The sequence below is a fragment of the Melospiza melodia genome, chromosome 12, assembly GCF_035770615.1.
Source record: "Melospiza melodia melodia isolate bMelMel2 chromosome 12, bMelMel2.pri, whole genome shotgun sequence".
In the NCBI taxonomy this organism is placed as follows: domain Eukaryota; kingdom Metazoa; phylum Chordata; class Aves; order Passeriformes; family Passerellidae; genus Melospiza; species Melospiza melodia.
Genome location: NC_086205.1, coordinates 23528217 through 23551641, shown reverse-complemented (window position 1 = coordinate 23551641; position 23425 = coordinate 23528217). Strand labels below are relative to the sequence as shown.

Sequence of the window (23425 nt, the reverse complement as noted above, 5' to 3'; positions counted from 1 at the left end):
AAAATCTGTCTGTGAGTGGGAGTCCAGTTTTTTTCCCCTGTATCTCACTGAAAGACTGTAAGAAAGGATTCTTGCATTACATCAACCACAAATGACATGAGAATTTTTTAAAGTTACTTCTGAAGCTGATACCCAGGAGAATTGTTCATGCAGAAGATATTTTTAAATTTTCAAAGAAAAGTCAGAGTGTAACTCTTGTTTCATTCTCAGACTTCCTTTTTAATCTGTCCTGTCTCTGCTAGGTCTAATGATCTAGATGAGCCTTTTCTGTCCTTTTGTCCTTCCTTCCTAATGCAGTGTTAATTCACTGACAATAAAGCCTTTGATGCTGAGGTCTGTGTAAGGCAGGTGTTCCTTCACCCTATGCCGGGTAGCACCAGCTCTCAGAGGGATTTTTCCAGGGAACACAATAGCTTGAGGAGAAACTGCTGGTTGACCCTTTAGAGCATGTACTGTGTGAGCTCTTAAATCAGAGCTGTTAGTGGTGAGGATGTAAAAACTCTTGGAGCACTGACAGTGCCAGGGTATCTCACAAGACCTGCCATTCAACACAGTAATTAGGAGTTGTTAGTTAGGGTCATTATTTACTGCAGCTGTAATTAAACTGCGGCTGCAAGGGTGCACCACAGGGTTGATGGTGAGAGGTGGGTTTGAAGGACTGATAGAAGGTGGGCCAGTGCTTAGTCTGTGAGATTGTGCAGGAGAAACCAGTGGCCAATTTTGTGGAAAACACAGCCTCATTTCTACCTTGAGATTTTTCCTGGACATTGGGTTGTCTTTGGGAATTACTTCATTTGTGTGTGTGATATCCTACTGGTAGAACCCATGAGGCTTGGGCAGAGGGAACCCAAGCTCTGTTCTGGTTTAGTTATCAGTACTTGACTCTTTACAAGCTTTGTGTTTTCCCATCTCTTATTTGCAGCATGAGGTGGTTTCTGCATCCTGAACTAATAGAGTTTGGATCTGAAACATCTTTATGGCAGTGACTAATGCAGGAGCTAGAAAGCACCATTTGGTTTGAAGGTCCCACAATCAGCCACAGCCTCGTCTCAGCCACGTTTGTGTCATGTAGTAGAATTCCATCAAAGCAAATGGCTTTATTCTGGGTCTTATACAATGTAATTGAAATCAGGCTCTGTCTCAAAGCATACAGAGCTGACATTAAAAAAGCAAAGAATCAAAACCATACATTTTTAAATTAAGCAGAAGATGCAATGTGGGTAGCAAGTACAATCACCGGCTCCTTGGTGACAAAATGACATCTTAAAGAAGAGCCTTTTAGCATCTTAACCGACCTCAAACTACACACTTGCAACAAGTTAAAACCTGAAATCAACAGCTCAGAGTGGCCTTATCCATTCATTCTTTTTGAAAGAAGGCTCAAGAGGCATAAAGAATTTGTGGTTTTGGTTGTCTGCTCAGGGATGTGACAGCTTCAGGTATCTTCCAGTTCCCATAAAAACAAATGAGAATGATGTGGTTGGTGTTTGAATGCATGGCCTAGGTAGGACCCTGCTGCAAGAGCAGTTCAGCAATGCAGGGGAGTGAAACAGATTTTCCTATGCCTGGGCTGGAAGGTGTTCCAATTACAAACTACATTTAGCAGAATACAGCTAAATAAAAATGGCCTACGTCATATACTGCAGCTAGATATATTCCTGAAGCGCTTTAAATTAAAAAGCCTTTACGATTCTAAACAACCCATATGTCTGTCAAAGCTGTCATTGTGCTGCAGCAAGTAAAGAAAACAAAACTTAATTTGTGATGAAGCTTCCCCTGGCTGAAAGTACAAGTCTTCCCCATCCTCTGCTCACTCTTCAGCTCGCTCTCTCTGACTCCTCATAAAATGCTTTGCATTTCTTTTTGAATCACGTCAAGTTAATTTTATGGCAAACAATCTCTGTTTTCTGAAACACAGAGAAGAAGTATAATTATTGCTGGGTGGAGGGTGAAGGAGAGTTGGAAGCAAACTGAACAGGATGCTGGTAATTGTTTTTTGGGCACCGGTGCTGGGAAGATTCCAGCCACCTAAGCAAAAAATATCTCAAACATGTAATTAATTATAAATGGGCAGCTTTGTAGTATAATTCCAAGATCAGAAGGAGAAAGAAACTCCCTACTATCAAAAATAATAACAAAAAACCCTCAACAAACATTACTCAGCAGATGGTAATTTTGGTAAATAATCCACTGTTTTGCTCATTATCATATGCAAGTAAAGAGATGTTCCCTTGCTTTAGTTTTCCAATTTTTTAAAGGGACAAGGTGAGATTTTAGGATGTTTAACTTTGACCTCATTCTGTTCCTACTGTGATCAGTGAGGAGTTGATTGTAGGGACAATCTGTTGAGGCCAAATCAACACATTGGCAGCTCTTACCCAAAGGTGTGATCCTCACACCAACGTGCCATTCTTGTTCCTGTAAATCCATCCATCCAGTCAGTTCAGCTCTACTTGCCTGTGTGGAGGCAACACATGGCTCAGGACTGACTGAAATACCCACTCTGCTTCCTTTGCTCATGGAGACAGTTTTTAACTTGTTTGTTTTGGCGTTTCTCATGTACAATTGTTTTCAATTACTTTTGATGTAAGTGGCACTACAGGCAAGCAAGGCTGGCAAGATCTGGTCCTCATTGCAAACATTTCACACTTGTAATCATCTAAATTGCCTTGTGAAATTGTTCATTAGATAAAAATTAATAAATCCTATAAACGAAATCCAACACACCGTTAGGCTGTTGACATTAAATTTGGCATAAAAACATAGTTGTAAATGAGTCATCTGAGTAGACATTGATTTGGGGCCAAACCTTGAGGTCCTTGAACAAATTTTAAACCACTGTTTACTCTGGAAAGTCTGTTGAATGGGAGGGAAAACGGTGGTCTAAGTCATAGCAACAAGTGTTGTTGGTGAAGATTTAATTTTTATATGAAAACATCCCCCCTGCTGTGTCTGGATGAGAATGGACTTCTCCATTTTCCTGATTCAGACAATCCAAAAAATAATCAATGTGTAAAAGAGCAACATTAGAGTGATTTCTGTGCAAAGCTTCCTGTCTGGGACCTTGAAGAGACAGTGTTTGGGAGGCTGATATGGCACTGAAACTGGCTGATGGTGCAAAATTTGTGGGTAACACTCAGCACTGTAATTATTTTTTGTTCTCCCATTTAAGAAACCCAGAGGATTCAAGTTGATATTGCAGGTCACCACTAGCTGTGTTTTCCCCCACCAAATATTTCAAGTTTTTATGCACATGTACCTAGTAATGTTCTATTGGACCCTAGGGTTGCCTCAAGCTGTAGTTTGGTGAGAAAGGTAGGGAACTAAACTAAAAGTAAATATTTAATTGGAGTAGTAATGAGACTCCTCATTACTTTCCTCATTCATTACAGGATGAAACCCAACTAACACTTTTCAAATCGATGGATCTACTTCACAATCATATCAGCAGCTTTGAAAATTGAGCTTGGCCTCAAGCTTTCGGGTTTTGTCGTCACTGTGGGGAAAAAAATGGCTGTGAGTTGTCTTGGATGAATTAAAAAAAGGTTAGAAAGTGAGTGATTCTGTAAACATAATTTTAGTCTATCGACAGATGGGAGAAATGGAGAGCAGGTTGTAAAAGTATAAGCTCAAGCATTATTAATATTGTACTGTTGCTGAGCCAACTCGTAGAGGAACTGAAAAACACATCCCATTGGTTAAGTAATCACTACACATATGCTTTTGGAGATTAAGACTTGGGAGTTTTCAAAGCTTTTATATGTGTCAGTTCTGCTAAAAGGATGAAACTGCAAAAATGCACTGGTAGCAAGTTTAAAGCATTAATAGTGATGTCAGATGCACTTTAAGGATAATCACGACTCCTTTACATCCAGTAGACCTCGTAGCCTTAGATATGGAAATCAGACTTTTGACAACCAAAAATGTTTGAGAAAGTGGGAAAGGACCCAAAGAATGTTGTATAATATTTTCAACTCTAGTAACTATTTCATGCTTTGGTTTTGAGTGCTCTGTTCTGTGCTACACACAAGCCCTACTGGTGATCTTAAAACTGGTTGCATAATTACTGTGGCTTCATCCCTTTCCTGTCATGGTTACTGAATTTTTATGGTCACCTTTATTTTTCATTTTCTTTTAAGCTTTATTACAGTAAAGTACTAAAATATTTCAATAATCACATTTCAATAATGTAACTTAGAGTCTCAAAAACTACCTCCCTGGAAGATGCATCAAATTTGTGTTTGGGGTAATAATATTGATTGAGATTTACCTAAATTTGCATGATTTGCCCATATGCTTAATTATAGGTAGAATTTGGATGTGTGAAAAACGTGCAGATGTAGAAAACCAAAGTTTCCTATCCACAAGATCTTGTATGGTTTTGGAATGTCTTTATTCCATGCTATAGTCACTGCTGGGCAGCTGAACTCTTCCATCATTAATGAAGAAGGGGACAAAGCTTAGCTGCTGGCCAGTTTGAGTTTTAAGACATGTGATTTGAGAATCACCATGCAAAAGAAGGTTTATTTTGAGTGAGGTCAAATTTTGACCTTGATTTAAGTTTGTTTATTAACAAACTTGAGTCCTTTGTGGGAACCAGATGGGGAAATCACCAACACCTCACAGGCTCACGCCCCCTGCTTGAACACTCGTGGTGTCAAGCTGTGCTCGTAGAGATCTGTCAGATAAGAACATATTTTACTGTTTCACCAAATATAAATGTATTAAAATATAGCAGTAAAAATCTAGGGTCTTGTTTTGATTCTTAATGATTAGTGCTGACTGGGACTACTCAGGAAGCTGTGTCTGGGTACAGAGGTGCCTGCAGTTGTGATGGAAACTGGGTCAAAATTATCAGCTTTTAAAAATCCCCTGAAATGTCTATTTGCCTTGCTGGCAAAATAGTAATCTCTGAGGTTTGTTTCTGGAGATCTGGATTCAATGCCTGAAACTTGTAGTGGGAGACTGCAGAGTCCTGATTACATAGGAGGCAAATCAGGCCCACAAGAAGCCTTTTCCTTTTTCTCCCCTTACTGTACCTAAAATTTCAGATGGAAATTTAACTTTGTGACACAATTGACCTAAGGAAAATATTATTGTTTAATATTATTGTGGGTTGCACAAGTCTAAAGAGTTATATTTCATATGTGAATGTGTCCACTTTGAACCCTAATGCTTATCTGGGAAATAAGAGCCAATGCTAGATCTGTGAGTTAAGGAAAAAAAGACAAATTCACTCAGCCCCAGGATCTCAGCAGTAGAGTATTTGCAATTTCTTTATTTTAATGCTTCCATTTATTATTTTCCTACTATTCAGTAAAGACCCCATCACACTTACAGAAGGAAGAAAATGTTCTCACACTGTTAAAACAGTGGCCACTAAATACAGAAATACCTTTTTATAGTATGTCCGGTGTACTCCATTATATTGCTAGAACAATATTTCAATGGCTATTTGAAATTCCTGCAAGGTTGCTCAAGAGGTTGATTTAACTCTTGAAAAAAACTTTGATATTAAAAATAATCTCAGAATGGATTATAGTAATTCAAGTAATATTTTTAATTTTCTGCCCTAGTAATATATTTATTGAAATTTTAACACCTCAGTATTTCATCCATTCTATTACTCTAGATGCATCTTTGATTCCATTCTAGGGAAAAAAATATGGAATATCTTTGGAATCACACCTGCTTCTACTGGAATCATGATAAGATTTGTTTTAGAGATTAGTATGGATTATTCAAAGAAGGTGAAATAAATGTTTATAGTCAAAAGGAAGAAAAAAAGAAAATGAAAACTGAAGTTTAAGCACTTCAAGAAACAGCTGGGCATTGTTTCTAGGCTGAGTTTTTCCTCCCTTTTGCACGATTTACTGTCAGGTGGTCTTCAGCTGCCCAGAACCCTTGAAAATCAAGCCATTTTCACAGAGTCCAAAGTATGAAATTGCACTCCTTTTAATATATTTGCCAATAACTTATTGATATTTAATATGCATACTTATGTACCTCTTACTAATGTAACTCCTGCTGTTATGAAACTTTAAGCTACAATCATGTAGTGACTAAGTAATTAATCCAAAAAGAAAACATGAAGGTCTTATTCTCTGTCTCAAAACTCCCAGGCATCTGCATTTTGCTTTCCCTCTAAAGGTTGTGGATGAGGATGTGAATTTTGGAGCTAAGCAAGCTGACAATTTCTTTTCAAAGTCATCCTTTCTGCAATTCATTTTCAGCCTTTTCAGTCTCCCTTGGACAGTTACAAAAGACAGCTTTATTATGCAGTTCTATTCCCCTATTTTTGTACATATCATTTTCTGTTTGTCATGTTTAGGGCACCTTCATTTCCTCTGTCTCACAGAAGCAGAGATGATTACATTAAGTGTGGAAGTCTTCTCTTTTTACTTTTGGTCAGTAAACCATAGAACTATTTTCCATTATTCTTTATACATTTTGGTGGGATGGCTCTGGTTGAGTGTTAATGTGGCAAGACCCACGTGGTAACAAAGAACTACTATTACAAGCTGGGGAAGGGTGAACTTGTATTAATACAAGTGACTTTATATTGTCCTTGGGAGATGTATTAGGTACTTGCTGCCTTGCAGCATCTTCCATATTAAATCCCCAGCAAAAGATGTAGGAGTTAGAAGAGACTGGAATATGTTTTCAATCCTGTTTAATCACTGCAAGCAAAGGGAAGGTATTAGAAATACCCCTGAGGCTAATCCTGACAAATCACCCTCATTCTGAAAGGTAGAACTGATATGTGAGGCCGTGTTAAATTTCAGTTTCCATACCTTGCAGAACCTGAGTGAGCCCGGATCCACAGCCTTACCCAGGGACTTTGTGAACTTGATCATCTGGATGCCCAGCTTAAAGCTCTTAAGGAATTCAGGCATTGCAGTGGTGGGGATTATGTGGATAATTTATTGGGCAGGAGGTTAAATCTGCTTCTCAAGATGGGAATGCCAAATTAACAATCACTTGAGAAACGTGTCTGACTCACCTTCCTGACACACGGAGCTCTCCCCTACAGCTCTCCTGTGTCTGCCCCAGTGCCTCTGCTGCCAGTGCTGGCTCTGAAGGGCTGATGGCTGATTTTCCTCAGCTAAAACAACTGTACAGATTGAAAATGCAGCTGAAAATCCCATGCTGCAGAAGGTACTGTGCTGTAGGGACAGCTGCTCCCAGCTCTGTCCTTCTCTCTGGAGGTCCCCTCTGCTCACAACATCCATGGCTCCACCTGAATGTGTGGAAAAACGTGCCCACCTCTGTTTGTGGTGCCCATGTGGGGAGGGGGCTGCCTTTCCCAGACACCCTCAGAGGTGTAGTAGAGGTGCTGCATCTGCCAACCCATTTTTGGGTCTTGTTCTGCTCCACCCAGTGTCACGCTGCAGATGGGAGCATCTGCCCTTGCTGTTGTAGCCATTCAGCAGCAGCTCAAGATGAGATTGCATATTCCAAAGTCACAAACATTGCTCCAGAGGATAAATCAAGGTCTTGTTTAATTTGAAAACAGAAACAAATCGAAGACTTTGATGCACGGGACTTTGGGGAAAGCATTCGGGTTTGGAACCCTGTTAGTCACACTACCTGAGGACTTCAGAACTGCATCATGTTTGACAAACAGGTGCTGTCTTTGGAATCTCTACAGGATTTCCAGATGGTTCTGCATCCAACATGACCATTGAGGAATGAAATTGTTCTTCCACTTGCACCGATTTCTCAGGTGTGGTGTTTGGATTTTACTGTAAGCATGTGTGTCTCATACAAGAATTGGGAAGAATCTTTCCTGGACTCAGCCTTAAATTAATCCTTGATTTTTAGAGGGTTTTTTTCTTCTTTCATTGGAGAAAATGGGTTTAAGAGAGTTTAATGTCCTTCACCTTCTGCCATCAAAATTCAACCATGCACAATTGCTGGGAAGTGATTTTGATTTCCTTGCTGGAAAATAGTGTGTAAATAGTCCTTCATGAGGACATATTTCCCAGTTGAGGAAGCCCTAAAGGGTTTACCCCTTACATCTGTTTCTTCTCACCCTTCTGCTTTGCCCAGGAAGACTTCACTGCATCTCTTGCCCTCCCATGTCCTTGTCTCTGCCTCCATGTGCACCCATACTTAAGACCTGTTTTGAATCTCATACTTCCCCATGAAGTTTTTCCATCTGCTTGCCCATCCCTGATAACCTCTTCCATTGTGAGGGATAAAACAGGTTATAAATGCCACTGCCTGTACAGTACATGTGTGATCCCCAAAGCGAGCTGGGAGGTTTGTATCCTGCCCTAGCTAGATGGATCCATATTTTGTCTCCATTGCTCAGGTTGCCATTTTGTGATTCCCAATTTGCCAAGCAAAAAAAACCCCAAACACCTTCTTTCCATTTGCTGAAATATGCAAATGATATGGCTATAAACCACTACTAGTTAAGAAGATTGTGAACTTTTTATTTTGTTTTGCCTTCCTATTCTGAGTGCAAGCTGGTAAAGGGCTCACAGGTGAGACTTGTTATGGTGCTGTAAACTGGGGCTTGCTCTAGTAACCTGGTGATCTACTGACACAAGTGGTTCCCAGGGAACTTGTTTTTAAATTTAAAAAATCATAGAATAATCTCTCTAGAAAAGCCCTGGTAAACAAGACTGACCAATTCTGATTTGGCTTTTGCTATGCTTTCAGTGTGCAATCTGCTCCCTCTCTAGCCCTTGCTGCCTGTGTTTACCTCCCTGGACTGTATATTGCTGTTTGCCTAATGAAATGCTGCTCTGGAAGATTTATGGGCACACATTAACAGAATAATTAAAGGTCTTGGAAAGTCTCCGATGAAATCTGTACCGGGTCAGGGAGGGAAAAGGAGAGTGGGGGGAAGTGAGAGCTGGGAGGGGATGTGCCTGCATCCCTGGTCCGTTGGGTGCCCTGGAAGTGAGAGCTGGGAGGGGATGTTCCTGCATCCCTGCTCCGTTGGGTGCCCCGTTAGTTTGGGGTGAGGGCTGCGGGCACGGGAAGCACATGGGTGGTTATCACAGCATCCTGGGGCGTGTTTGCCCTCGGGGTGAAAGCAGCAGCTCCTGCCTGACCCTTGCTAACCAGGGCGGGAGATGGGGAGGGAGGAGCGGCGGGAGCGTCGGCGGAGCGGAGCGTGCGGCACCGAGCGCGTCCCGCAGCGCCGGCCCCGCTCCTCCTCACCGCGGGCACGGCGCGGCCACCTCGGCGCGTCCCCATCCCCGGCGGGGCCGCGCATCCCCCGCGGGGGCGCGCACGGGCGCGGTGTGAGCGCGCAGGTGCCGCGGGGAGCGGAGCGCGGCTCCACCGCAGCGGCGGATGGATGGATAGACGGATGGCTGGATGTGGATGGCTGCGAGACATCCCGCCATCCCATTTGTGCTCTCCTCCCTGCCTTTTGGGTTTTGGTTTTGGTTGGTTGTTTTTTTTTTTTGCTTCCCCCCCCCCCCCCTTCAAAATCTCCCTGGGAATTTTGATTTGCAGGATTTTTTTCGCCTCTCTCTCTCCCCTTCCTGCTGAGGATACGTTTTGCTTGCCAAGTTTGTAGTGACACCTCTCAGATTCCCCCGCTCCCGGCTTTTTGGATCTGTTACAGTGCCCGGTTGTATATAGACGTACTGTATTTTTTGCCTTTTTTTTTGTTTTTTTTTAATTTTTACAAGAACATGGGAATTCTTTGGGAAGCTAATGGATGCTGAGGAGGACGATCCTAAAAAAAAAAAAATCTCCTTTTAATCTGTAAATGAGATGTACGAAGAAATTCTTAAATTCAGCCATCAATTTAGCTCCATGTAAAGCACCTCGAAGTATTTATGATTGCAGAGCAGGTACAAACAAGGATTAGGAATAAGGTAAGGGAGCTATTTCTGTCTTTGAGGCAGCAGCATTTGCTCAGGGTTATCAGCAGCTTTCCTTTTTTTGTTTTTTTTTTTCTTCTGTAGAATCTGAGCTGATTTATTTGCATTTTCAGTGCTGTTCTCCCGTCCTTCCGAGTCATTTCTAATACGTCTGCGTGATTTCCATCACTAAAACATACATTCCTTCTCCCTGGCTGCTCAGGATTTGGGAGTTTCTTGACTGTTCACATGTCTTGGCTGTTATTCTGTAACTGCTTAAAACCACCAATCCTCTGTTTAAAATTATTTCTTGCTTTGCACTTTCTCTACCCGGCAGGATTCGTGAAAAAGAACCCACCAAAGCCATAGAAAATTGCAACACAAAAGCTTTTTTTTATTTTTATATTTTTTTTAAAGATTTGCCTTTAAAAAGGAGAGAAGTAGTTAAAATTCCCTGAGGGAAAACCGGGGCGGGCTGGGGGGGGTGGTGGTATATAATAATCAGGTTCTCCCTCTAAAAGCGAATGAACTCTCCTCCCTGCTGCCTCCCCCTCGCCGGCAGAGTGATTTCTGAGCCTGATTTCTGCCCCTATCGGGGCTCCCTGGGATGCACGGGGGGAAAAATTCCCGCTGGGAAGGAGGGACGGATCCCCTGCCTCCCTCCGGGATGCTGCAGGCTGCTCTCTGTCAGCACGCTTTGCTAATTTTTGTTTTATCAGCTCCATTTAGGGATATAAATGGCACGAGCAAGGGTATCAATTACCAGCTAACGGCGGCGATAGCCCGTGTTTTATGGGATTTAATGATTTCTCTTGTTTTGAAAAAGCTCTTGTGACGCTAACAATAAAGAACTCCATAAATCATCTAAATGAATTGTGCTCCAGCAAAGGCAATTTTTAGTCTTCTGCTGGGTATCTCCTGGTCCCGATAATTAATATTGCATTAATAGTTGTGAGCGTGTTTGTGCTAATAAAGGTGCCATGACTAAAAAGTGGCTCTCTTGCCGAGGGTCCCGCGTTTAGTGAAGTCCCGCGGAGTGCCTGAGCTGTGGTGGAATCACATCTCTGGCTCTCCTCTGGAGTCAGATCAGGTGATGGGAAGTGAGCACGGTGTGTGAGCCTACCTGTGTGGGGAAGGGACACCTTCCCTGGCACTGCCAAGAGTGAAGCCCATGAACAGCCTGCTCCAGTCAGGCTGAAAGCAGGAGGTAATCATCACTTAGGCCTTCTGATTACATGTTTTGATTAAAAGACAAGCAAATGAAGTTGTTGATTTTTTTTCTTCTTTTTTTTTTTCTTTTAATTTTGCTTATTTTATCATCAGCATTTTAAACCCTCTTAAAAACAAGCAGGAGCTGTGAATTTCAGTCCTTCAGCAGAGTAGAGCAGTGTTCCTGCAGTGCTGTGAGGAAAGCTCCTCTTTCATGTTATCCTTTTCTGTTGCTTTATTTCCACCTTCTTCTGCTTTCATGAACACATATTTTTTTCAGCTTTTATTTACAGCCAAGCTGTACTGAAAGGGCTGGAATAAAACAAGGCTGATCTCCTTATGAAGCAAAATGTGCTATGAGGAAGGGACTCAAGTTTGGCTGTTTTAACAAAATTTTAAAGCCACAGAGTTTGTATTTACCTGAGTTCTTTTTCCACTGTCTTTAGCATGGTCTGCAGCTGGTGATGCAAACCCATCTGTAATTATGTATATCACCTATGTAGCTCACTGTGTGTTCAGAGACCCACTTAAAGCTGCCCATAAATCCTTCACTGTACAAAAAACATTAATCAGAGGTTGAACAGGTGCTGGTTCAGTTCACCACACCTTTGTGTCAAGAGTAGCTGGGCATAATACCATTATATAGATATGCTTACCATTCTATAGATATGCTGAGTCTGCCAGAAATTGTTGCCATGGTTTTGTTTTGTTCAGTCTGGTAAGATTGAACTTCTTGTGGCTGCTGAGTAGGCATTTGAGTGAAGTTAATGGAACCAAATCTGAGAAGTTATTTCATGAAATGTATGTAGATTTTAGTGCTTTCTCTGAGCTCCCCTGAATGGGGAGTTTTATTACCATGAAATAGTTCAGAGATGCTGAGTTCAATCCTACTCTCCTTATTCAAGCACAAATTTTCATAGCCTTCATGAATCTATACATAAAGATGTTTTCAATAAGAATTTCTGACTGTGCAATCGGGCAATTTAGATGGGAACTTTGATGCCAGTGTTTCTTATTTAAAGTTAATTTGCCAGGGTTAGGAAGTTTGCTGTTTATCTCCATAAGCTGGAAAGGGTCAAGGAGTGTTTCCTGTGTTGTCATTGGTAGAGCTCCTGTCATTCCTTCTTTGCCAAGGAACAGCCACTCAATGAGAACAGACTTTCATTTGAGCTTTTAAAATGTCTTTCCTCTGAGCATCAGGAACATTTAGAGAATTGAATTGGTGACTCACTAGATGGGTTGTCTGCATCCCTCGTTACTGTTCATTATCGTTTGTATTGTGTGTGCATTTGAGCATAATCTAGCTCTTGAAGTGACAGGTCATTGCTTGAATAAGTTCCTTGTTTATTTTCCTGTTTGCTTTTCTATTTGAACATGCTTGTCCCCATCCACTGCAATAATGATAATTCCTTAAGCAGCAGTGGGTTGCAAGCAAATGCTTGGGTTCATGGGTCAGCAGTGACTCGTGACTGTTGGATCCTAGTGCTGATCAAGGTGTATGGCAAATCAAATCTGCAAACATAATATCTGGAAGAGATGCCATACACTTCCTATTTACTTCTTGCTGTTAAATTAGCCTTGGGATATTTTTTTTTTCAGGTGATAAACAGCATTTATAGAACTCTTGTACTTTAATCCATAGGATGAGAGTCTGTAATTTTGCAATGGGAAATCAGAGATAAGAGTCTTTCAAAGAAGAAAGTCCATGCAGTTACTAACGGCACAGTTTGATCCCACTTCAATTTTTACTTGAAATCTCCTGGTGATTTTCAGCAGTGAGGAGCTATCCAAATCCTAATTATTTCTGATGGAAAGCACCTGAAATGGGAGTAATCTGGGATTGTGCAGTGCTTCAGTAGTCAGTGTAAGCAGTGGACCTGTGGCCTTTGTTAGTCTCTTCCAGACTGTAGCCAGCAGACAGGTATGAAACTTCTACAAAAGTTGCAAATGTCTTTGGGGAAGAAGAATGAATGGGCAAAGAAATAAAATGTTTGATACCTGGCAGAAATAAGTTTCACTGAAAGAGAGGTATGCATGACAACATTTTTCTACTTTTGGCAGTGGTTTTATGAGTTCCGTGAGTGGTATGGAATGTAAAATGCTCATTTAGTGGTTGTGGAGATGCTGGCCACCAGCCTGGCCTCAGTCACAGACCTCCAGGTGATGACCCCTCCACTCTGTGGAGCAGGGGGACACTGTGGGCACCTGCCCAGTGAGGCCCCTTCAGTCTGGGTATCCTGCTGGCTGTGTGATCCACGCTGTGATGGGCAGGAGCTCCAGACCACCCAGCTGGGATATGTGGCTGGACTCTGTTACTTCTGCAATCCCATCAGAGTCAGCAGGATGAGCTTTGTAAAGCACACTGAAGTTGTGACCATTCCATGTGGTGTTTGTCTTGGTTTAGAAACTGACGAAAACTGATTTCCCAAAGATTTGTGTCTGCTAGAGTCAAACTCTTCCCCAGTTAAAACTCTGATGAGGGCTTTTTCTCTTTCTTGCGCCCAGTAATGTGCTGCAGCTGCTCTTTTATTTATTTTTTCTTTTAAGAGAAGTTGACTGAAGCATTCAGAGTCTTGCGGAGCTCCTTGTACCTGTTCTGTCACTTACCTGTCAGCAAATTTGCATGCTCCTCTGAGAGTCTGGAATGCATCAACAGCTGATTAAGAGATGTGTGGAAGTGCACACAAAGCCTGGTTGTGTACATCTTGCTGAGTTAGAAAACCAGAATAAAACTTCAAGCTCGCATAGGATGTGCATTTTCTCATGTAAAAAGTTGGAAAACTCTGTTTCACTCATATCAAAACTTCTCAGTGAACAGCATAAGAGTTTGCTAGTGCTGACAGCTGGAGAGATCTCTCCCGGGCTCCATGTTTTGGTGGACTAAACTTTAAGTTCGACATCTGTCTGGGGAGGTCCATGTGGGGAAGAGGAGTAATTGCCAGAAATCTGCTGTATATCCAGTTAAGGCTATATCTTTGCATAAATAGGATTAAATCTTCACAAGAGACCAATTTTAGTTGTGGAAAAGACCAAGTTGTTTTGGTACTAGATGTGAGGTTGATTTCTCCACATTTCTGGGAAACTGCAATACCTGTACATGAGTCTTGTGGGCTGCAGAACCTTTCACAAAGTTAGAAAGAAGAATTAAATTATTTGAAGACTTTCTAGATTTTTAAGCACGTGTCTACCTCAAGTAAATTTCCAAAATGAAATTTTGTATTTTTATCAACATGAGCTGTAGCTTTATCAACATGAACCTTGACTGTGGTTTAGGGGAAGTTTTCTGATGTATTTTCTCTGTGGAGGAAGGGGCTGGTCAAGTCACCTGCACAGTAGGAAGAAGACGATGGAAAAGATGAGGGGACTGAAAATAGTGAGAGTGAAGCTAGAAAGAAGAAGTGCCAGAAAAGATGATGTGTTGAATTTTGTAATGATAAATTGCTACTGATTGAGCATAATAGTAGGAACTGGTTAGCTATATTGTTAATCAGCTTACTAACTTCACATACTATGCAGAGGGGAGAAACGCTGGAAAAGAAAGCCTTTCTATCTGTGGATTCCAGTAAAATAATATAAACCCAACCATGTTTTCCAGAGCCTTAGTAACAGAACTGCAATTAGCATAACATTTCCAAGGACTGGGATAAATAAATACCAGATGTGCTTATTTATTTATTTAGAATTTGAACCATTTCCTATCAAGAGGAACTTTATTATTCACAGGAAGGAAAAGAGGGAGAGTGAATTGTTCCTCTGAAGTGGATGGGAGACTTTCCATCCCAGTTGCCATAAAACAGCGCAGGGGTTTTCTGAATTTTGAAATATGAATTTGATGTAGAAATTTTGCTAATGTTTTGTAGAGTTATTTTTCAGCATTCAGTATGGTGGATGTTTGTCTTAAGGAAATAGGGATATACTTACAGGTATTTATTTTTGGCTTCTGCCTTTTAGTTTACTCAACAACTATTCAGAATTGGCTTCTCTGTTGTTTTTGGTAAAACATCACCTCTGGCTGAGACATATTTGAATTTATTAAAAAAAACCCCAAACTCCTGAACTCAGAAAAATTTGGACTGGCGCCAATTGAACATATTTATTAGAAAATTAAAAGCAGATGAAGATTTACTGAAAGACATAGCCATTTATATAGCAGTAAAATGAAAATTAGATGTTACTAAGTTATAGATGAGTTATAGAGTTCTGAGGTTTTATGAAGTATTGTTTGCATTCCTTGCACAACCAGGAAGTTCTGCCAAAATCATCACCTTCTTCTGCAAGACAATGCACAGGAAGGTGATGGAAATAGAAATACTTCTTGTGTTCCAAGGAATTTAGGCTTCACTGAGTTCTTATCACATGATTTACCACAGTTTCACTGAGGCTGGGTGTTCACAACATGGGAAAGCGCCATAAATTGTGGGAGAACTGGAAAATTGTGTGAAAGTACTGTGGTCAGAAAGATAAATAGAGCATGCTCAGGGAAATAAACATCTGGAGACATTTCTGAAAAGAAAATCCTCAAATATTTAAGGACTTTTCTCATCTTTGGTAGGCTCAGTTAAAGCAGAAGTAATTATATATCGATATATGTACATGCACAATGCTTTATGGTAATGCAAAAATACAGCAGAAATGATGTGTGGTCTGATTCAAATTTCAGTGTGAATACACAGAGATTGCAGCACTGTTATTGGAGTTAATAGGTACAACAAAAGGTACAGCAAAAGTGTGTGAAGAAATAGCATTTAATTTAATCACACAATGGCTTTGTCAATTTTTCTGTCTTTAATGAATTAATGGGAAATGCATGGTTAACACTACTTTTCCCTGCTGTATAATTTGCTTGTTCTCAAAAAAATCCAAATATAAAAATGGAGATTGACTTTTTGCCTATGTTTGGCACATTTTAGCCTATGTAGAGACAAATACCACTTGGCAAGGGAAAGCCTTAGCACAGATTGACCAGTACTGAACTACAGACTTTGCTTTAAAGAGGCTATTAAAGAAAACGAGATTTTCTATTGTTTTGGAACATATGCTGCAACTAACATTTAAGAGCAGGGCAATTTTTAGAGTATGCAAACCCTGCTGACTTCATTGCTCTTTGTTCACATCCATCATTTTGCACTCTTGCAACTCTTGATGTTTTTGAAGCTTGTTGCTGAGGTCTAACTTGACACTTAACTGTCTATATTTTAGTAATTCACTAGAATAATGAGGAGCAAGATCACTACCCAGACATAAATTTTCTAACATTTGGAACCTTAATGAAGACCTTGAAGGGTGCCACAGCTTTCCTTTTTGATTGTTTAGCAACATTTTACATCACCATGATTCTTGTCTCTTTTTTTTTTGGTCCTTTTTTTTTTTTTTTCCTGTTTTTCTTTTCCCCCCCTTTTACCATACCCATTTCACCAAGGGATGCAGAGGCTTTGCTTTCCATTTTCCACCCAGTTGCTGGGGCTGAGATGCAGCAATGATGCTGTGCCAGATTTCTGCAGCAGCCCCATGTCCAAGGCTTCAGCTGCTGCGTGTCCACAAGGAAGAAACACTGGGAGCACTTTCACTCCCATTCCTTTGCTTGGCACTTAGATTAAAATGAATTCCAGCACTCAATCTATTTTGTTTTCCCATCCATAAATTGAACTGCTACCCTGAGATGCTGTGAGGATTAATGAATGCTTGGAAAGCTCGCTGCAGACGGAAAAAATACAGTGCTGCCTCCTCAAATCATTATGTATAACACTGCATAGTTCAAAAGTTGGGAGAATTTGTATAAAGGCTCTGGCAGATGAGGCAAGAAAATATTAAACCTCCTATTAATGGGGGAGCCACAGGTCTGTCTTCATTTGGCATCTCTTCGTGGTTCAGACACCTGCAGAGCAAAGAATGATCCCCTCTTGAGAGCCTGCCCTTTGAAATGATCTTTGAAAATGAGGAGAGTTTGACGTGGGGAAATTGTGTTGGACCCTGATGGATGCTGTTCAGCTCTTGTGAAGCAGCACTGTTTAATTCTTTTCAAGCATGTTTTTCCAAAAATAACAAAGCATCCCTATGTATGTGGGTCTGGCCAGTCATGAAATGACTGTTTCGTAAAATAATTTTATTCTAAACTTAGATTATATTTGTGCAAACAATCAGCATTTGGGATGAGTTAGAATCCAGTTAGGTTTTTTTCAATATTTTGTTAAAAAGTCTTAAAATTTCATTTTCTCCTTGGATATGAACAGGTTTTCCTGAGAATTATAACTTCTGAGGCAGAAATTTATATGTGTAATTTTTTCACATTTTAAAAATAGCTCTGAATAATAAGGAAAATGTAATGAAAATTGTGACACAACTTTAACCACCATAGAACAATGATAACATCTGTGATGCCAATTATTGCATCTTTTCTCCATATTTTATCTAGGGTCAGATATTCAGAGAAATACTAACTGCAGTACTACAGTGACTTAGTGACACTGGGTGAAAATTCTAGTAGAACTAAAAAATATGTAAACACTGAGTGAAAATTCTAGTAGAGCTGAAAAATATGTAAACCCCAAGATGTGTAATTCCAAGCACAAAAAGTTGTGCTTGGTGTTAGTGCAGCAAGCTACTTGACATTTGGCTGATAATATACTTGAGCTGCTGTCTCACTTTAATTCAGAAAATATTTGATATTTCAAATATTCAGGCTGGTTCTTAAAGCAGTGGGTTGTGTTGGGTTTAGATGTGTCACATGATGATACCATAGTGAGTGGTGTGGAGCTTCCTGAGCTGCCTCTCTGAAGACAATTTCACTAAAGCTAGGTATGAAAATAAATAATTTCGCAGACTATCAAAGCCTTAATTCTGAGTCTGAACAATCGGCTTCCAAACTGGAAAGCAGGCAGCAAGGTCTGTAAAACCTGGAGAGCCTCATTGGTTCAGCACCAGAGGGAGCCGCTTGCCCAGCTCTTGGCCACGTCAAGCTCAAAGGAAAGTATCCATAAAATGGAAAAAAAAAAAAAAAAAAAAAAAGGTAACTTGTTAAACACTGCCCACACATGGAAAATAACATTTGAAAGTTGAAGCTATTTTTGGTGTGCTGATCTTTCTCCCAAATCTGCCTTTTTTTTTTTTTTAATTGAGTACTCCTAATGTATTACATTCAAATTCTAATCTAGCAGTCTTTTTCCCAGACTGTTGTCGGAAAATTATTCTGTGGCTCATGGATAGGATACTATAAAAAAATTATGATTTTCAATGACAACTGTAACTTTAAATCTCTCTTTGCTATAATAATGTAAATACAATGTTTGCATATGTGACCCTTCCATTTATATTCTTAGCTGGTGTACTGTAATACCTGGTAGGAATACAGATCCTGCTAATTATCCTTTGCTCTACTACCATCCCCCCTTCTTCTCCCTCTTAGTAATCCTCTACTTTATATGGCATTACTGTGTATTCTCTTAGAATACTGAGAGCTGAAATGTGATAGGACAACTCTGGTCCTCGTTTGTGAAGTGCAATTATTTAAGTATTTGTGTGCCACAGAAATTCATAGGTGCAGGGCTGAGTTGTATGAGATGCATTTACTCTGAGTAAAAAACCTCAGAGACTACCTTTCCCCACAAACCACCTGCCAGGAGCTGGTGCAAAGTGTGTGTAATCTATGTGCAAGTACAAAGGAGGAGGGAAAGGCAAAGCTGCCCTTCAGACAAAAGGTTCCTTGAACATTTGGTTAACTCTGAATTGTCCAGGGTCATGGAAGCAGCCTCTTCCTGAGCCTCATTGAACCTGAACCTCTGAAATCCTAGCCCAGCACCTTGTCCATAGGAAGCCCTTTCTCTTATCCTCACCACCGTAAAACATGACCTCTGTGCACTGAAGATGATAGTCTTAAAGACAGATTTGTAGGTTCCACTACCCCTGTAGTAAAATTCCCTTATTTACAGGCGTGCACACCCAGGCAGACGCACACGCACGCAAATCCTTTCCTTTGACAGGGGATTTGCTGATAAGGCAGTATAATAGCACTAAAATCAATTCATGTGGAGCTTCAGAGTTATTAAGCTGTAGCAATTTAAGTGTGTTCAATCTGTCTGCTTAAGAGACTGCCAAGGCAGGTGCCTACTCACAGAGTACGTATGTAGGGAGTAGGTGTATGTAAACACATACATACATGAATTTTTAGGATGTTTATATAAACATATATATACAAATAGTGATTTCAAATTCCAAATTAGGAGTTGAGTTTAGCTGAGATGTTGTTGGGATTGGAGCAGCTAAGAAATTTCAGTACTCATAGAGTGGTTTGGTTTTCTTTTACTTGATAAGAGAGATGATAAGAAAAGCCCAATTTATGAGCTGCTAGTGGACATGCTTCCCAGTTTCCCATTTTGATTAAATTAATAAAATTTTTCTGCAGTTCAATATTTTAGAAATTATACTGCCAGATACAAATGGCAAATTAAATTATTTTTCGAGTTCCTTCTTTGAGAAGATACAGAACGAAAGTTTGTTTCAACAACGCGTTTCCCCTTTTGTACATCCTGAGATTTCTCCCTTTTTGTATGACTGGAAAATAAGTGTAACTGATAATTCAATTAGCTTGACTTGCAGATTGGGAATAGGGCAGCATTATGGTCCTGTAATAATGCTCAGTGTGAGATCCCTTCCTGGCTGAAACAGGGTCAGGGAAATGCAGGTGACAAGAGGTATTTGGGTCTTGGTATTTGCACATCGACATCTTGAACTCAGGGAATGAAGTCCTTAAATGAACTTACAAAGAAAAACTTGGCCAAGCAACAAACTGACCTTAGGCACCAGTTAATTCACCCAACTGGTTCCTTTCCTTTCCAAGGTCTCCTGGAAAGTTGTTTGTGTGTCAGTATAACTTGAGCCTTGCTACTGGATAAAGTAGCAGCCTTAGGATCGGTAACGGAGGAGCTGCAAATTTTGTTATCTTTTCAATCTTAATAAATTTCAAGAGCTAAAGTTTTCCTACTTTGAAACAAAGGAAAGATGTACTCTTTGACAGTCTTTAAAAAAAGAAAAATGAAAAAGAGTCATAACCCTAAAGTCACAAGTTTTGCTGTTGGGTCTTTCAAATGTACTCTTTCACTCTGTTTGCAAGTTCTGATCCTAAATGTTTGTTGGAAATGAACTAAGCAACCCAAAACAGCTGAGAGACACTCCTTAGAGTGTTCTTAATGTGATTGATTTTATGTTTTTGGTCATTGATTCAGTCTTTGCTTTCTTTTTGTTTCAAAAACCAAACACAAATAAGCAATTCATTATGATTTAGCTGGTTTCCCGAAGGACATTTGGATTGCAAGTTTCAATAAAAAGTCTTCAGTTTTATGTCAGTACAGTGTTCTTAAAGCACCATTTGAAACTGTCATACCCATGGCACTTTCTCAAAGGCTTTTGCAAATATGTTTTCTAAGTGAGGTTATTTATCCAAGTACCTTCTCCCAGCCAGGCTTTCAAAAAGCAGGAGCTGTTGTTTGTGTCTCAGAGGAAATTATTTATTACTAAGACAAAATGACTCTGCACTAACATGATTCCCAGTGCAGGGTGATGTATTAAAATCTGGAGGATTTTGATAAAATCATGGTGGAATAACAGGGCAGCAGAATGGTACTTGAAATCCAATCAGTGTAATTGTAAATTGACACACCCTGGTGGAAGTGCTCCACACTGAGACAGAGCCTGGTTTGGGGGTTGTCTGGGGAAAGATCTTTAGAGGTTATGGCTCATTCCTTGGTGGTTCACCCTAATTTAAACAGGCCTGGGAATCTTCTCTTTCAGCTACAGCCCAAATAGGCAGCGTGATTCAGCTCATCTGAGGCTTAGCCCAAAGTCCATTGAAATCCATGGAAAATTCCCCATTGGTGCCAGAGGTCTGTGGATCACTTTTCAGTAGATCTGGCACTGTTACATTCCCATTAAATAATGCCCTGACAATGAAAAACCCTGTGTCCCTATGTGTAGTGTTTCCTTGAGGAAACCTTACAAAGCGTGCAGGTTTTGTACTTGTATCCTGTGAGATCCATGAATACAGGTGACCACGTGACAGCTAAACCATTCAGTGAGACAAAAGGAACATTTGGAATTTGCCACACAAAGAAGACATCAAATCAAAATTTCAGACTAGATTTTAAATTTTTTTTTTAAAGCCAGATGATTTTATGACCGTTAATAATATTTGTAGCTTCAGTATGCGAACCAAGATAAGAATAATCAAATCTCATGCTTCAGGGCATAAGCTAATCACCTGCTGAGTTTGGCATAATTGGTTTAGTGCATTGTACTTGGACGGGAGGTTCACTTTCTCTGAAACTTAGCCACCCTCAGTGAAAGCATTTAAAAGGCCAGAGTTTCCTGATCCCCTTTGACAGCTCCTTTGTCTGTACAATGATGTGCAACCAGTGCCAGTGAACATTAATATTACAACCTTATTTTTTACTTCATGATTTAAAGCTGTTAGTAAGAGTTATTGCAGTTTATGTGACAGTCTACATATGTATTTAAGGGTTCCTTGACATTTTTTGCTGGTGGAAAAGATGCCAAACGATGTAAGAAACAGACTTGCTGATAAATTTCTGAACAGTGTGTGCTGACACAGACACACATGCATTAATTCATGTGTTAAATTGCAAAATAATCTATTTATCTATCTGCCCTGGTATCTGGACATAGATAATTGGTGTGCTACTTATGAATAACTCGGAAATGTTTACAATGCTTTGCAGGCCGCAAATTAAACCAGTAATAAGTTATAATAACTATTTGATTAACTCCTTGGCAGTAGAAGTTGGATTTACCTGATGTGGAGCCTGTTTCTGGCACTGGATTCACCAGAAACCACCTGCTTGAAAGGATTAATTCTGTAATTGAATCTCTGCTGATGTTAGTGTGTTTTGTTTGCTGGCATGTGGGTGTGGAGCAGGGAGGCACCAACATTTTCCCCTTCCAATCCCCTCAATGGAAGCAGACCATGTCTGCAGCCTCTGCACTCTAGTGAACAAAGACCAAGTCAAGACTGGTGTCTTGTTAAAGAATAAAATACATTCTCATGCCCTTTAGCAAAATCAAATATAAAACAACAGGCAACACCATACCCTAACCAGAGTTCTCTAATATGCTCAAAACCTCATAACTGATAAGATTCAATTCCATTGATTTTTGAGTAACTTCCGTTGAACTCTATTTGTTTTTTATTGCTAAATTAGATTTGGGGTTTCCCAGGCAGTGCAACATGTTCTTTGAAGGCTGTTTGCCCTGCAGCTCCACCAGTACATTGGATGACAAAGTTTTACTGGGTTGCTTTATGCTCTAACGCTTTGATAGGCAGCAGCCTTGGCTGCTGTTAACACTTCACTTTAGCTGGGCTTTCTCTTCTAGGAATTTATGAGCACCACCCAAGTTTTTACCACTACAAATAAGTTTCAACTAAAAATAGGGCGCTGTTTTCCTCCCGGGTTCCAGGATTAAGTGTAAGTGACTAAAATTTAATGTAGCTCTATACTTTATTCTAGAGATCAAGAGAGAGGCAACAAAGGATGCAGGAGTCCTGAGCCTTCTGAAAACATGATGCAAAGCATTTCCCTTGAAAGCCTCAGGCAGCCCTATATATATATATATGTACATTTACAGAGGAGGATTGTTTTAAGCTGGGGAACAGAAAGACACAATATTGTGTTGGGATTTTGCACTGTCCTTGCAGGGCAGGAGGGTCAGGGCTAATGGTAGATCTGGAACTCCTTTAGTGCCTCAGCTGGACCTGCAGTAAATCGATACCTGTCACTGGAGGGAGGCTTGAGCTCAAAAAAGCACAGGAGTAAAGTTAAAACTTGTGTTGCAGTTTTTGTTCCTTTTGTAAACAAGTCAAGATGTTGGCTGATACAGGAATAGGAAAGGAAATGTTATTCTCTTAAGAAAGCAACAACAAAAGCACAAGCAAGTTCATGTCTGAGTGAAGTCCTCATATGCAGGCCTGCAGGAAAACCTATAGCACTGCTGAAATGTATGCAGCAGGGGCTTTTTTTTCCAGATGAGCACTTTTAATATAACATTTTCATAATTTCCACACAGTGGTAATAATTTTATTGCTTTTCTTTATCTGTACCTATTACTGTTCATAGAGTAGCTGCTTGGTTCTGATAACCCAGTGGAAATGCATTCCAAGTGTAACTCAACATTTGCAGAATTTAATAAAATTCACTGAATTTCCACTTCAAAGTACACTGAAACAGTTTACTATGGCTCCTAATAGACATTTTTAGGTTTAGTATTTTGATCTGAAAGCAGTTATTTCATTTCTTGGTGATTTATGTTTCTTTTCTGAAAGAAATTAGGATTTTCAAAGTTATCAGTCCATAATTAAGATTTTATCATTAGCTAGCCCATCA

General features: G+C 40.1%; 1 protein-coding gene across 3 annotated transcripts in view; it reads left to right on the top strand.

Moving 5' to 3' along the window:
- NLGN1 (neuroligin 1) overlaps positions 1–23425 on the top strand; it is a 426636-nt gene that overhangs the window by 39171 nt on the left and 364040 nt on the right. For 2 of the 3 annotated variants that reach the window (XM_063167301.1, XM_063167299.1), the window contains exon 1: positions 9477–9845. The exons of the other annotated variant lie outside the window; for it this stretch is intronic. The gene's annotated coding sequence lies outside the window, so the exon portion shown is untranslated. Of the gene's footprint in view, positions 1–9476; positions 9846–23425 lie in introns of those variants that run through there. 3 annotated transcript variants of the gene reach the window in all.